We start from the raw sequence: 16650 nt of genomic DNA on the forward strand, positions 1-16650 counted from the left end.
TCTCTTTCTATATCAACCACTTCATTGTTATTTTAAGATACACTACCCCTTATAGTTTGGGGGTGTGGAGAACTGTTCTAGCATCTCATCGTGAAGTTAATAACATTTTGCAGCTCCCCTTAAATACAATGCAGCCTATGCTGGATCAATAAGAATGATGCCTATTTCCCTAATGGCAGCCGATCACCATTTGCTATTCAAATCAGACTAGATAAATTACAGTACATGTCAAGGAACAGGCCAGTGAATTAAGACAGGCCTCCTGAGGACCAGCGATATTATTAATCTTTTAAGACACTATCATATTTCTTCTTGACAGTGTGCGTAGAGGCACAGACATGCTGCACCCAGATTGAAATATCAGCTGCTGCAAAAATCAATAGCCTTTGAAACAATAATTCTCAGCCTGCAAAGTCCTCAGTAAGCAATGCCCATTCTCTGTTCTACATCCATTTCTCAAATTAACATTTTTATCAGGGAAAAACCCAAAGATGTGAGCCCAAATGTCAGCCCTTGAGAAGTTGCTATCCCCTGCTAATGATGGACTGCAGCTAATTTTGGACAATGAAACTGTTCCTAGGAGCATTATATGATGCTCAGTGCCCATCTAATACATCTCAACAGTCCCCAGTGCTACATCTTGTTGTTGTTGTTGCAGGCATTACACAGAGAAATACACACCCAGAACTCCTGCTGTCATAGGAAAGATACCTGCATGAACCTTAGATGTGGGAGAGAGACTGTGTGAGACCAGAAAACCAACAGATTAAAGGTATTAATTCATGTTGGCAATAGTGAAGAATACTGCAAAATTATGGTGCACATGTGCAAATACCCAGTAAAAGTGGGCAATATTATTTTTAAAAGCTTCCAAAATCTGTGGTATCTGAAAAGATAAGAAATTATGGTGACATCATATTTCATAGATAACACCCCATTTCGTCAGATGTCCTTTTGGCCTCCCTCAGTGCTCACAAAAACTATTTTGTCTATGCTCCTGTGTACATACACTTGCTATGCAGCCTTCCTTTCGCCACCCCTTTTTTCTGCTGTGTACCAGTTAAAGACAGAATCAAAACACTAGTCTATTTAGCAGTTGGGTAGACTTCTGGGCAGAGGGCTTCATAGTTCCACTAGAAAGCTATTTTTCTGTAACGCTACCGAATCACAATCTTAAACTTTCCTACTCTAAGAATTTCCCTCCATGTAAAGCAGAAAAAAGTTGAATACTGTCAGGAGAAAGGGAAGGGACCTGCAGATTGCATTTTTCTACATTGACTGAATCCTGGGGAAAGTTGTTAATGTCTCCTGAGTTTCAGTGGTAATTTTAATCTGATTGCTTTGCATCACAATTGACAACATGGGAATCAGAACTCCCATTGGTCTCTGTTGCTAATGCATTTAGCATGGAGGGCTAGGATTGAGAAGTCCTTAGTGAATTAACACCCCTCTTCTAACCAAGATGCCCTCTTAAGTTCAGTTATTCAGCAGTAATAGTAAGTGGAAGTAGGATGCAATGCTGCTGCGTATATAAAGTCAGGTTTATGGCTTTTTATTTAAGTTAATTAGGTACATTTACAGACTATCTCTCCCCCGCCACCCCAGCTCATAGTATCTTCAAGAGCTTCTAAAGTAGACAAAATCTTGTGATGTTGACTTGCCCAAGCTTTATACCTGCATGCAAGGGCACTAACAGGATTTCCTAGGCCCAGCACACTGTATGTGGATTGAACACACGCATAACATTTGCATGTGCTTTGTGTCATATGCAAATTTGTGTCTTCTTTTGCAACTAGAGTGAAAAGTGCAAAAATAAATCAGTGACCAGATGTAATAAGAATGCTTGAGGGATAGAATGTTAACAGGTGAAGTTTTCCCCGTTGTTGTTGTTGTTATTGTTAATACTCCCCATCTGGCTGGGTTTCCCCAGCCACTCTAGAAATAATACTCTTTCCATACTAGAAAGGGCTTAACCTGTTGAAATTGTGCCTGCAGCACTGATGCTAAATGCAAAAGAACCCCAATGCCAGCACTAAACCAGCTGCTTTTGGTCAAATTTGAGGCATTTTATTTCCTACTTCAAAGTAGAACATCTGAACCATAGCCTGTTCTGTGCCAATGAGAAGGGCAGCTGATGCTTCACTTTCACTTTGCCTTTCTGGTGGAAATAAATAGACATTTTACATCTCTTTACTTTGATTTTTCCATCATGAGGGACATACAGCAAGAGCTTAAATGGATACCTATATGAAGTGATGAGTCTCCATATGAATGTTTGGAGCAGTCCATTGCCTGATGCTTAAAACAAAGATATGTCATGCACTGGTTCCTCACTTTTAAATATAATTGCAAAAGCTGCTTTATTTGTTACCTGTACTTGTATAAGGGAGTGCATCCCTGTCTTGGTGTCATCAACACCAATAGCAGAAATAACTAGTACTGAAACAAGGTTTTGTTAATTAAAACACTGTGGCTAGTGGTTGTTTGTTCATTTTCTTCATTCCAGCCAAACAGGTCCTTGGACTTCATAGCCCTAGAACTCCAGACAAGGGCGATGCTGATTATATTACAAAATTACATTGCAGACTAGCAGATCAGACAAAGTAGATTTCACTCAGTAATTAAACTGCAGTATCTTTCTGTTGAAGTCCAGGGCAGGATTAATCAAAAGGTAGCTCTTTATCATTGCGATTAGTGCTGGGATTTGAAGAGTCAGTCCACAGATTTTTGATTTGATAGCTAGTCTTGAGCAAAGAGCTGATGGGCGGTTTTTGCACATCTGTCTAACTTGCAAAAAATAGCATCAGATCAACATGCATTTGCAAAGTTCTCATTATTTATTTATTAATGATAGATGGCAGTGTCTTTCACACTGGTTACTAGATTAAAAAACACACAAATGTGATCGTTTGAAGGTCTGCTAATGCAATAATACAGAGCCAACTATTCTGTGTTATCAAAATCTTACTTGTGAATATGAACGTTGTAAACAGGTGCTTTCTCAGATACTTCCATATTAAGTCAGTTAAGGGCCAAATCAGTGGATTCAACATGCTGTCCAGTTTAGAGCTATTTTTCTAGAAAAAGAGGTGCTGGAACTCACCATGAACTCCTTCCTCCCTTGTTCTCTTACAATGGCAATGGAACTCACCTGAAAGGTGCCAGAACTGAGTTCCTGTGAATTCTGGCTGGGGGGGAAATGCCTGCTTCTAGAGATTTTTTGATTAGGTTAGTTCTGGATTTCTAAGATTTAGTAATTTGTGGTATTGCAGCAAAGATGGGAATGTGTGGGTGCTCCAGGTTTGTTAGACTACAACCTCATCCCCGACCATTAGCCATGCTGGGACAAGGGAAGAGGCAAGCATTGGAACAGTTGTACTGATAACAGTGGTACGATGGGTCATTTATTGCCTTTCCAGATGATTATTTCACCGAGTAGGTAAAACACAATTATAGTTGTGTACAGAAATTATCCAAATGTATTGTGTGGATGTAAAACATCTGGGGTGGGGGTAGATCCACATGTATTTACCACAGAAATCAAGTCCATTTTGGGGGAAAAGAAGAGAATAGTATTTTGCAAGCACTCAAAGAGCTGTTTGCATTTGTACAGTTAATTTTCCACCTTCTCTTCTAGTTTGGTATTAGAGAGTGCAACTGACAAAGAATCAAATTCTTGCTCCTGGAGGCTATAGTTCCCCAACAGACAACTTTAGCATCCTCTAATAATCTCCCCTGAAGTAGAAGTTGTACTTCACAGGACAATAGCTTGTATAAGGCACAATTTTGAGTCGGGGGCTGAGTGTTCCTTCTTAGATAGGAAAGAGAAGCTGCTCTGGTTCAAAAGCTTTCACTGCACTGTGCAACTGATGATACACTGCCTATGAAAAAATAGCTCTGAAAGATGATTATATGAGCTCATAGAATAGAGCCACGTACTGAATTTAATACAATTATCACTGGACAAGTGCAAAGCATACTGTTGTAGAGATTATGGGCCAAAGCAAATCCTTCTTTAAGATGGAGAGGAAGGGAGCTCTGGAGGGTCAGTATAGCTAGTGTAGGCAGAATGCAGCTTCTTTCAGAGAATTTAAGGCTGTTTGAAAGAAGGGTCATTGTTAGTGATGTATGGATTTATTCCATATTTAAATCTGGTAGATACGATTTTGAACTGTTTCAAAAACCTGCAAACTTTTTTTAACCAGCGGCAACAACCAAGACAAAATGAATGCATATGGGAATACCGTATCTCTCACATCACTTTCAACTCTCTTCTAAGTAGTCTCCAGTTTAAGTCACTTTCACATGTCAAGCAATACAGCTGAAATGCCATCTCCCTTTACACTCCTTTAACTACGTTTTTGTTTTTTTTACAATATTATTGAGAACAGATGATCACACCAATGAGCAGCGTGCCTGGAAGGTCAACTGAGGGCGTGGGGAGCCTTCAGAGCTGCCCCCAAATCCTTCACCACAGAGATTTGGTGCAGATCTAGTAGAAGGCAGTTCCACTGCAGTGGACCCACTGTGGAGAAGTATCTCTCCCTTGTGGCCAACGACCTTACCAACCTAGCAGATGAGCAACCAGGAAAGCCCACATGAAGAGTATATACATGTTATGAATGTTTGTGTTTTTATATTGTAAATTGCTCTGTGATCCTCGGATGAAGGGTAGTATAGAAAACAAACAAATTATATTCTTTTACACTGCAAACCCATAGAGATGGATGTTCCCTAGCATTTCATAGTCCCTGTGACCAAATATTTTGCTTTTAGATATCTGGGTATATTTCTCAATTGGCAACACACATTATCTAGAAAGCAATTATCTCTAATTTTAAAATGTCTTCCATTTGATAAAAGAAATAGCATGCCGTTTCTCCTATGCAGCGATGAATGGCTCTGTGTGTATACAGCTAAGGAATTATTTTCCGAGCTGTAAAACTTTCCACATTCAGAGTTGCTTACAAGGCTTTCTGACAGATTGTGGAGTTCACATCTTGGTAATGTTTGCCTTTTTGCCTACCAACTTTAGAGATTATCACAAAACCTGCAGGCTAGTCAACACTGTAACACGTTAATGCATTTTAAAAAAAGAGCAATATCTTCAAAAATAAATACAAATGTTAGTGACAGTCATTCATTCATTCACTCACTCACTCACTCACTAGAGCTGCATAATATTACTGGAACTTAAAAAAAAAAGATCAGCACAATGTGTGTCAATGTGCTTAGTTTTTAGTAACAGTTGATATGGAAAATTTTGAAGATGAAAATAAAATGATGGACCTCAAAAGATCGGGATAAGGACATGGATAGACATGCCATATTGAGCTTGTCCTTAGATTGCCTCTTCAGATCACAGTGTTTTGAAAACATTCTGGAGCTAGTTTGAGAGGTTCTGATTGTACAGTGATAAAACAGAGATCAGTTCAAGGGCTTTACTGATGGGTTCATTCTAACTACAGACGGCACCATTAGCAACACCATTCCATACACAATTCAAACGGATGACACATGACCACATAAAATGCAACAAATGTTTAAATATAAGCAGTACAGACAGAGCTGGATCTAGGTGTGATTAGTCCCTAAGCTACTGAAGGTACTGGGGCCCTTTATATGTCCAGCTGTCCTTTGTCAACAACAAATTGTCGCTGTTTTTTGTGTTGAATATACGCCATGCAACCAGTCCATGCAGAATGTAGGCACCCTATATATAGAAATGAGCAAACCAGTGATATTTTAGGCAGCAGGCTATCAGGCGGGGCCCATTACTTACATCATAGGAGTCTACACAACACAAAACACTGTTGCTGTATGTAGGTTTTTATTTTATTTGTTTTTGGAATTGTACATACAGGTGTTTTTCCCCCCCTTTAAATGAGTGTGAATTTTGAATAATAGCTGCATTCTGGTTCACACATAGTTTTGTAAAATGAGCATTTCGACCACACCACCCCCAGCCACATTCCTAATTGAGGCCTTGCATGGAGGGGCTTTAATCCAATATTCCCTGCTGTTGGCCAGATCCAGACAGGAGTTCTTGCACCTGTAATTTGAATTGGGGGGAAGCTCCCACTGCTGGTAAGCAGCAGGGGAGTATTATCCTCAAGGTGTGCTTTGGGGCTTTCCACAGGCATCTGGTTTTCCCCTGCGACACTGGACTAGACAGTCCTTTGGTTTGACTCTGCAATGCTCTTCTTAAGTTCTTTAACTCTGGGGAATCTCAGCCAGTCAGATAATCCAGCTGTTGGACTCTGTATAGGAATGTTTCTTATGTTCCTAATGCTCACACTGCATGTATTTGTATGTGTGCATCTGTGAAAAGGAAGTTCAGTCACAATTAGGGATGGGAAGAAATTGGTTTGGTTTGTATTTCAATGCTAACTTTAAAATGTGCACTTTCCAAACCAATGCACAAAGTAAACTTCAGATCTCTTTCTAAATCTACTTCTCTGAACTTTGCAATGCAGTTCCTCAACCAAAGAATGCATAACACACACACCAATTAGACTGATGAAATGAAGAAAACTTGGGTAGACACCAAACCTTTTGTGAAGGACTGAGAGCTCAGTTAACAAAAACAAATTATTGTGCTGAGAAGCACTCATAAGTCCCCTTTCCCCTAATTCTAAATGCCCCTTTTTCTAAGCTCCTATTTTGCACTTGTCTCCCTGACCACCTGAAAGTTTTAGGGAGGAAAGCAAAACAGATTCTGCAAGCTTGAAGTCTGCCCACCCCTCATATAAACTGCAGATAGGAAGTTCTTCATGAAATCTAACTACTTAAATTTATGAAGCTCTCCATTCCCCATTTTCCTTTCCATAGCTAGGAAGTCCAACATGTCTCTCAGGATTACTGTATTTAATGCACACCTCAAATGTACACCTTTTTTGCCAAATTAAGTTGTGAAAATTAGGGGACACATTAGATTTAATGGTGCCAGCAAATCCTTTTTTGGTGTCAAGGTTTAGAAAATTGAAGTGTACATTAGATTTGATTGTGCATTAGATTTGCGTAAATATGGTACTTAAAAAACAACTGTTGTTGCTATTAATATGAATGCCACAGATCCTTTTAGAGAAAAGAATTTAGAAAAAATTAAATAACGAAAAAGGCTTCCAAGCATTTACACCAAAACTCATAGTATTTTCCTGAGAGTCAGAAAAAGCTGTCAGCTCAGCCTTTCTTTCTTAGCTCTTGGATGAATGAAGCCAAACTTATCAACTGAAACAGAAAGAGATTGTGGGAGCTGTGACTAAGATGCACTGGTTAAGATGCTATTTATCTCAGTTAAAGACCTAACCTTTATTAATTTCTGTTGAGTCACTGATATTTTACGTAAAGGACTCACATTTTAAGATACTTAGGCTGCAGTTGTATACACATTTACCTGTGAGTTAGCCCCATTCAACTCAGCTGTAGTTACTTCTGAGTAGACATGCATAGGATTAGCTAGCAATATAACATAAATACTCGGTTAATATTTCATTATAGTTCTAAATAGGCATGTCAAAGCACAAAAAGTACCAATTCTAGAGTCAGGGATTGAGCCTAAAACTTATTTAACTAAAAATGAATGAACTCTGATAATTGTTTCATTTTGGTTTTTATCCCAAACTTCCTCCAAAATAAGTCTAGTTTAGCAAAGACCAAAACTATAAAATACATTAAAAAAAACCTTTTTAAAAAAAGAACCAAAGAGCCTCATAACTAACATTTTACAGTTGGCAGAAACAAAGTTGTTCTGTCTCACCAACAGCATCGCCAGCAGTCAAAAATCAACTAAATCACAGAGCTAATAGAATAGACTTGCTTAAAAAAAAAAACCCTAGCTAATTACAGAAATGCACATGTAAATCCACATCACTTTAATAGATTATTAACTATAGTTCTATGAAGTCTCATAAACATAATCTTTCCCCTGGTATTATTACTTAAAGCACTTGGGTGCAGCATTATCTTTTACTTATTGGAAGTGAGTTTCCTCAGAGACTTGTGTCAGCCTTAAAATTTGTTACTCACCTGTTTTCCTGGTGTTCGCTATTGCCTCCAGTTCAGTAGAAGAGCAACAAGTTAGGCTGCAGTCACATACACAGTGCCATCAGTGCTGAGGGAGAGGCAAAAGGGCTAGCATGTTTCCACAGCCACTTGCCTTAAGGGCTTCTGACCCCTTAACAGAAAAGGAAGTGAAGGGCCTGCAGCACCATCAGACATGGTTATCTCAGGAAAGTGCCTAGTTCCTGAGGATTATAAGTTCAGGTCTGGAGATGAGAGTGAGTAGCCACTCCCTGGGGTTAAAGACAGCATCCAGGTCACAAGGTTAATGAATTAAAGTTGTTGCTGTTGTTTTAAATAAAAAAAATGTTGGGATTAATGTGATTTTAATCAAGCAGAATTCCCACCCAGCAAAAAAGGAAAAAGAAGAAGAAAAAAAATAAAATGACAAACTGAAACATTAATATATGTACATCCTGTTTGTAGCTTGGATTTCACAAGCTATATCTTCGTGTTCTTGAAGCCTGGAAATGAAAATGAGGAAAATGTTTCATGCATTCCTATGTACTTTGAACTCCCAGCACACAAGTGCCCAGCACAGAGTACAGTCCGTTCTAGTAATTCTTAATAAAGAGCTTAGCTCAGATCCTTTGCTTATATAAACTGGCATCACTCCATTGACTTCAGCTGAAGTTGTGCTGATTGACACCAGCTGAGGATTTGTGTTTAGATCATATGTGGCAATTTAAATAAAGAACTAAAAATATACTTATAGTGCTTGCTAGCATTAACTATAAGATGATCTGTCAAATGACACGTAAAATCAATAACGCATGTGCTGAGTTTAATAACATGTATATCATTATTTTTCTTTACTTTGCAACCAAATTGTTAAGGATCTGTGTGCTAATGGCGTCTTTTCACTTCTTCCAAGATTATTAATTAATTATTCTTAGTCCAAAGCAATTTTACAAAAAATCAAATGCCATCCTATTTGGCACAGGAATGGAATAATCAAAGCAGCATCAAATTCTAGCTATGAAGCTCCAATGTATATCACCAATGCCAAGCATACTGAATCCTATGATTAGACTTTCTGTGGAAAATAAACAAGAGGCAGGAATAAAGGATCCATGACATCTTGGCTATGCCGGTGAAGCATTAAAGATCCAGCTTGTAAAAGATCCCCAGGCACCATCAACTCACAGGCATGAAACAAGTTTCTATCAGTCTGTGCCTCATTCTGCTCAAAAGCTCAATAGAAAACTCAAATAACTTGCTATAAATCCAGATACTTTTGTAGCTCATCTTAAACTCCATTTTAAATCTCCCAATTGGTAAAAGCAAAAATTATTTTCCTTGTTCCCCATCACAGCTGAAGCAGACCTAAGACCAAACTAGATGGGGGGGATGGATGTGGAGTTATCTCCCAATCCCCTATCACAACTGAATGGAAGAGGGGAGGGGAGGCTCTCAATTTGATGAGACCAGCAAAATGAGGGAGACAGGTAAGTAAGTAAGTAAGCATTTTCCAGTGTGGACCATTTCCCCAGTCAAAATCACCATATAAATTATGGATATGCTCATGGAAACAAATGGAAAATTCAACAGAACAGGCCAGATCTGTGCCAAAACGAGTGCAGAGAACAAATGAGAACGTTCTTGTTCATATAATCCACTGGGGGGGGGGGGGGAGCATCTTTGGTGGCAGCAACTTCTAGCTGAAACCATTTCATTTCCCCCAGAATGCACCAGAAGTTGCACTCTGGTGGAGAATTTGGGGGGATATACACAAAGTTTCCTACACAATCATTCCCAAGCAACACAACATGTCCAGTGAATTCTAGGGAAAATGAAATGTTTATGTTCACCTTTAAACCTTCATTTAGTTTACCTATGGTTTAAAGCAGGTATGGGAAACTTATGGCCCAACTTTGGCAGGTGGTTGGGGTAACCCAGCGGTCTATCATGATGACATCAGGCAACTGATAGGTGCCATGTCCTGTCACCTGTCAAAAGACCCTTGCACAGCACTTTCAAAGCACCCAACAGTCAGCTGGCAATTGGATACTTTAGTGCCAGCTCTATGCATAGTGAAGCTGTTTACTTCAGGATTGGCTGTGTGGTTGAGTTCCTCAGTCATGTAGCCAATCAAGCTGGGTTGAACTCGCTGCCCATCAGTTTAACCCTGCTTTCTGCAAGCAGGGTTCCCCAGAGATCTACCCATATCTCTACCTGTCCACACCTGATGTCACATATGACATCAGGTGTAAGGCAAGCGGCCATGATTCAGAGAAAATGGTCTAGCAGGCTAAATGTGGTCCACAGGCCAGAAGTTCCTCACACCTGGTTTAAAGTGATATGCAAAAGAAGTCATAAGGAGACATTCCATATGTGACACATGTCATATCTGATCCCTTGAGACTATTTTTGTTCTCCTTAAACAAATCAGAGTTTTGTGTGTAATATAGGGAATATAATGCTCCAAAACCACACTACATAGAATAGCGAAAACATGACATTCACACTTTGCTAAATTTGTCCTATGACAAAAAACACACACAACATACTGTTTTTTCTACCAATAAACTAAGCTTAAACTTTGGAAAAACGGTAATACCATTTTCTCAGCAAATTAGAGTAGCCCCAGAAAGTAAAATAACATTTAAAACCAAGACCCACTGTTACTGTTTTGCTAGATATACTGTATCTAGATCTTATTACACTTTGAACACTGTATCTGACAGCTAAAACCAAATAAGTCAGCTTGTTGCTTTGGGACCAAACATTAGATTGTTGCTAGTGACTCAGAAAATTCCTGAATTTAAACTGAAAGGGTGCGGGGTAGACTAGGATATGACATCATCATAGCTATCTTTTAATCTTTCTTTTCCACAATACCAGATCGTATTGGTACAGTATCTAAGAAGTTCTTTGGCCAAACTAGAGAGAGACTTCCATAAAATATGTTTTTCTTTTAAAGTGTTTATCATTTTTCAAGTGACATAAAACTATAGACATTCTTATTGTATCAGTTATAAAGGTTTGATAGTCACAACTTTTAAAAAGAAATCACACTGACAACAGAAATAACATTTAAGTTTGAATACTTCCCTAAAATTGTCAGGTCTCTTAATCTATTTCTTCTATGAAAGATGAGAATTCACTCACTTTAAGATTATCACAGTCCTCAGAACAGCAAGCAGAGATAAGCAGTAGATACAACAGGGTTCTTATCATGTTAAGATGTGTTTACTCTTCTTATTCTAAAATCTCATCTAATGGCAGAGATATTTTGGAGAAAGTGCTGCCATTTTGTTATGCCTGCATAACAATAAGCATAGTGTAATGCTGACCTATGCTGAGGCAAAATCTGGCAGACAGTAATCATGATCAGAATATTAAATGAATAAGCCAGGATAGTTTATTTATTTAACAAGATTTATAGATTACTTAATAATAATTTTAAAAACTATTTAAGTAATTTAAAGCTACACATAGCCCCTGTGCTCCTGCTTTTTTCTTCTCTTCATGCAAAAAGGTAAACAGGGAAACAGCAGAGTTAACCATAGCTTTCCTGTTAACTATGGTTGACGGCTTCCAAAAAGCCAGAATTCAGTTCCAGATCTGGCTTGGTTAAAAGTTTAAGCTTAACTATCTGGCTTAACCGTTGTTAATACAGTTTATTATATATGTATGAATATATACATGTATAATACAGTTTATTATATATGTATGAATATATATACAAGAAAGAAGATTCCACCTAAACATTAGGAAGATCTTCCTGACAGTAAGAGCTGTTTGACAGTGGAATTTGCTGCCAAGGAGTGTGGTGGAGTCTCCTTCTTTGGAGGTCTTTAAGCAGAGGCTTGACAACCATATCTCAGGAGTGCTCGGATGGTGTTTCCTGCTTGGCAGGGGGTTGGACTCGATGGCCCTTGTGGTCTCTTCCAACTCTATGATTCTATGATTCTATGTATGATTATTATTAAATATTTATTTATACCCAACTGTGATGGGATAATGAGCTGCTTGTGCGTAAAGCTTGATCCCTCCGGGTTTTGGCTGGTCAGCCAACCTGAGTCTCTAACGGAGCCCCCAAAGCATGACTCCGTCAGTCGCTGGTAGAATCCGACAGTGGGCGTCTACGGAACTTACTCCAACATAAAAGCTGTTTGACGGACATGCGCCTCCTGGACTCTCTGCGTGACAGCTTCCGGCGAGGGGTGGGGGTTCCTAAAGGGGGTCTTGTTACCTCCTCACTGTTCTCACTGGAAGTATCCCAGAGCCTCCCCTCCGACTCCCTTTCCCTTTGAGCTCCGCTGTCCCCCTACTGGTTCCCTCTTCTGCTGCAGAGTCTCTCCTATTCTCCTGGAGCCTTTCTACCACCTGTTCTTCCGATGGCAGTTCCCTGACACCAACTTCCCCCCCGACAGGGATGTATGTATGCATGCATGCATGTAATGTGTCTATCTACCACGTTTCATCATGAAGTGACCTCAAAGCAGTTTACATAAAAATAAATATATCATATAATTTAAAATACAGTTATAACTCACACGTAATGGGAAACTATGGTCAACTGCAACTTTTTGATGTGTGTGCCCCCCCCCTTTCATGAAGGGAGGAGCAAAGAGAGAGAGAGAGAGCGCAAAGGGGCTCTGCGAAGGTGTACAAAGCTCAAAGATAGATAGATGGCAGGCTACCTCCCCACGTTGGCAAGCCCCATCAGCCCCTCACTTTCTTCTACAGCACATGCAGAAACCATCTTCTTGACGATTAGACCAACTATTGGTCTTCTCCACTCAATCCACAAGAGCCTGTATTTGCATGCAGGGGAAGTCCATAACTCACGGATATTAATTAATGTACTGTAACATATGGTCACTTAAGTTAGAAGTAACAGACAGAAATACGTGAAGCAAAAAAAGAAAAAAGACACTACTTCTTATTCAATTAGCCTTTACACTATTTCAATCTTACAGAACAAGAACATTCCTGGTGAACCACCCATAACAAGGTATTTTTTACTTAATGCACAGAAAATTAACTCAAGATAGTTTGGGCTGGGGGATGACTAAGGAAAAACAACAACATATTTTAGCAGTTTAAAAGAGTTTCTAGCTAGCAAAGATCCTAAAAACAGTTCAGAGCCACACTGACATTCTGTATTCCAAAGGAGTCCCCTTCTAGCCATGGGAGGCTTTTGATATAATGGAGGAATTTACACAACTTTTCATGTCACCTTTGTTATGCCTGAAACGCCAAAGCCTTTGGTGCAAACATACACAGTAAACCAAATTTGCTGAAGCTAAGCAGGACCTGGGCAGTGGCTAGAAAGGTAATACTGTTTGGGAACCCCACATAATCCCAACTTGAATACTGTCATGTAAGAAAGGCAGACTATAAATAAATAAGCAAATGTGAGGTATTAACTGTTGTGTAGTCACCACTTGCCTAGTGGCAATCATGCCTACTTCACATATTACAGTTGACCTTTAGATCCTGCTTAGAACTGTTCCTGCTAGCAAAGCTGCCATATTTGGGGATCTATTACTATGTGCTGGACTGGTCACATGTGTCAGTCTACATATTCATCGTGACCACTGGAAGCTTCCCTCCCAACTGGGACAGGACATGTGGGGAAAAGTTTAGAAACATTTATTTTCTTTACACTATCTATATACCAGCCAATTTACAAAGACTCTCTGGGTGGTGTACAAGTAGAAATTAAAACCACAAGATGTAAAACTAAAAGATAGACATGAAATCTAAAACAAAGTAAAATCAGCAGTAAAACACTTCAAGACTTTAGCAGCCTTTACTTGGGAACTATAGTATATAAAGGAACCTGCAGAATATTCACAGACATGTCAAATGGGGGTTCAGATTTGCCTAAGAGCTGATCCACAATGGCAACTTTTGTCCCCTCAGCCATTGCTCCTAACAAATCCATTTGCCACCATCTTACGTTGCAGTTTTACACGCCACATTCTCAATGTGGCTTGAACAATAGAACAGAAGCCTACAGTCACATTTTGTGGTGAATAAGTATAAAGCTGCTACAAGCTGAGGGAAATAAGTGACTTCCATAAGAAACGCAAGGTGCTAAAATGCATCAATGTCATGTGATTAAACTGAATGAGTTGCATTAATCCCCATTTAAGTCATCAACCTTGGGCCACTGACTATCTCTCAGTTTAACCTCTCACAGAATTTTTGTATACCACCCTGAGCTCCTAGGAGGAAGGGTAGGATAAAAAATATATAATAAATATTACACAATATGACAATTTGAATTTATTAAATCAAAAATTAGGAACAGAATTGATTATAAGTGTGACCATTTCAGAAGCCGTTAGTAGCTTTCACTTACATTTTGTTCCCTCTGGGGGGAAATGCTGCAGCATTTGAGGTAAATGGAATTTCACATAAAATTGAGTTCCATGGTTATCCTGAGGCAGCAGGTCATCTTGCCAGATCTGGAGGAATAGCTCAGCAGACCTCTGCATAATGTTTGCACACAGGAAACAACAACAACAACAACAACAACAACAACAACAACAACAACAACAACAACAACAACAACATAAAGTCCTCACATGTTTACAGCTAAAATATGAAACATGAAAATAATATATTCCCCCCGCCTGCCAATGGTAGAACCCCTCATAATGCCTGGGCAATTCTTGAGAAACAATTCTATTTGTTATAAAATTGCCATTTGTTAGTATTTATTCTTGTTTCAGTTTAGTAGCTATACTAAACTTATGTTTGGGGTTCCAGGAAGCCTGAAGTCCTGACTAATTTCTGCCTGTTACCCAGTCTACTCCTGTTGTTGTTGTTGTTGTTGTTGTGTTTTCAGAGTGTTAAGAACTTAATTTTTTCTGTAGGTCCATTCTTAACCTGAAACTGTTCTTAACCTGAGACACCACTTTAGCTAATGGGGCCTCCTGCTGCCGCCCCGCCGCATGATTTCTATTCTCATCCTGAAGCAAAGTTCTTAACCTGAGGTAATATTTCTGGGTTAGCAGAGTCTGTAGCCTGAAGTGTCTGTAAACCGAGGTACCACTGTATTCTGTGTTTCATTGTCTTCACTACGGCTGAAGAAGAAATCCTTTGTATGTTTATTCTGCCCTGTTTAGGATCACAGTCTCAATTGTAAAGGAGACTGACATATATTTCTTCTATATGCTCAGAATGCAACATATAAAAGGAGAATACATTTCCAAAGATACTGCAGTTATTAAATTATTAAAAGCTATTGCTTGTACTTATTGTGGAAAGCATTAACAAGAATATGACAGTGCTGCTCGCTCTCCTAACATAGCCCATTTTTATTTTAGCTTCCTGCTTTATCCACATCCTGACCAAACTTCCAAAATTCTCTCTTCACCACCAAAGATAGGAAAAGAATCCACTCTTCTTAACGTTTGTCTCAATCCACATGGATAAGCCATTAAAAAATTAATAATCCACCAGCATTCCACTGATAAAAGACCTAGATTATATTGATTACCATCACAGACAGAAAGGCAGTCTTTTTGGGCATCATGAGTTTGGGTCTTAGTGTCGGAAATTCACATCTTTCCAGTCAATAATGAACTATAATGCCACCCTAGAAGTACTCACAGACTTTGCCTGTTTTTTCCAGCTGGAGTGTCCGAATGGCTGATTCATACTTCCATTATATCACAATTATGCTTTTGTTTGGTATCCTTGTGTCTCTTGCAAGTCATTTGCAGATGGTCCAAAAGCCACAGAACAAACTGTACTTCATATTAGTTCCAGCCATCACCATTTTATGGAGTATGTCCCACTTACCACAAGGCACAGTAAGTTTCCCACAAACTTTTAATTTTTAAGGTTATGTGCTTGCTACTTATTTATTTTGAACACTGCAAAAATATGTCTCTCTTTCTTGCCCTGTATAAGTCTGAATAACACACGCGTTAATGGATTTAAAATTTACTAAAAATGCACAGGGGGAAAATATTTACTATCTATAGCTCAATAGAAATTGCTTAACAGCAATCAGAAAGTTCTCTAAAGAGAGATAGAGACAGAATATATTTATATACACAGGCCTAGGTAGCTAAACCTTCAGTGTTATAGTGTTTCCACATAACAGTGATGTCTTCAGTGAATTAATGCAGTCAATTATATTGCCCGATACAGCGCAGACACATCAGAAACAAACAGGGCCAGCCCAAGACATTTTACTGCCTTAGCAGAAAGACAAGATGGCATCTCTTCCAAATTCCACAAACAGAATCTTACTTCAAACTTAGCAACAGGACAGCATTCTCCACCACAGCAGGCTAGCTTACAGGATGCAGGGCAAGCTATGCATGACACACACATCTCTGTCCTCCAATACCTCATCACCACCACCTGATGCTTGAGGCAGCTGCCTCACTCTGTCTAATAATAGAGCCAATTCTGGAAACAAACCTTTAAGAACAGCATAAACGATAAAAGTGTAACAGAATGACAGTTTCAAAAGAGTGCCATAGAAGCAGTTATTTCAACTAATTTCCTACACTCAGCCAGAGCTCTATGTTGGGAGAAGATGCAGAAGGAAGCTTGGAAAGATGCTCCCAAACTGGATTTGCACATGGATTGAAACTGTTACTTGTCTACTTT

General features: G+C 39.1%; 1 protein-coding gene across 42 annotated transcripts in view; it reads right to left on the reverse strand.

Moving 5' to 3' along the window:
- ZBTB20 (zinc finger and BTB domain containing 20) overlaps window positions 1-16650 on the reverse strand; it is a 641091-nt gene that overhangs the window by 289805 nt on the left and 334636 nt on the right. Inside the window, exon 5 of one of the 42 annotated variants that reach the window (XM_083736544.1) lies at window positions 8029-8525. The exons of the other annotated variants lie outside the window; for them this stretch is intronic. The gene's annotated coding sequence lies outside the window, so the exon portion shown is untranslated. The remainder of the gene's footprint in view (window positions 1-8028; window positions 8526-16650) is intronic. 42 annotated transcript variants of the gene reach the window in all.

This window comes from Podarcis gaigeae, assembly GCF_964106915.1.
Source record: "Podarcis gaigeae genome assembly, chromosome: 4".
Lineage (NCBI taxonomy): Eukaryota > Metazoa > Chordata > Lepidosauria > Squamata > Lacertidae > Podarcis > Podarcis gaigeae.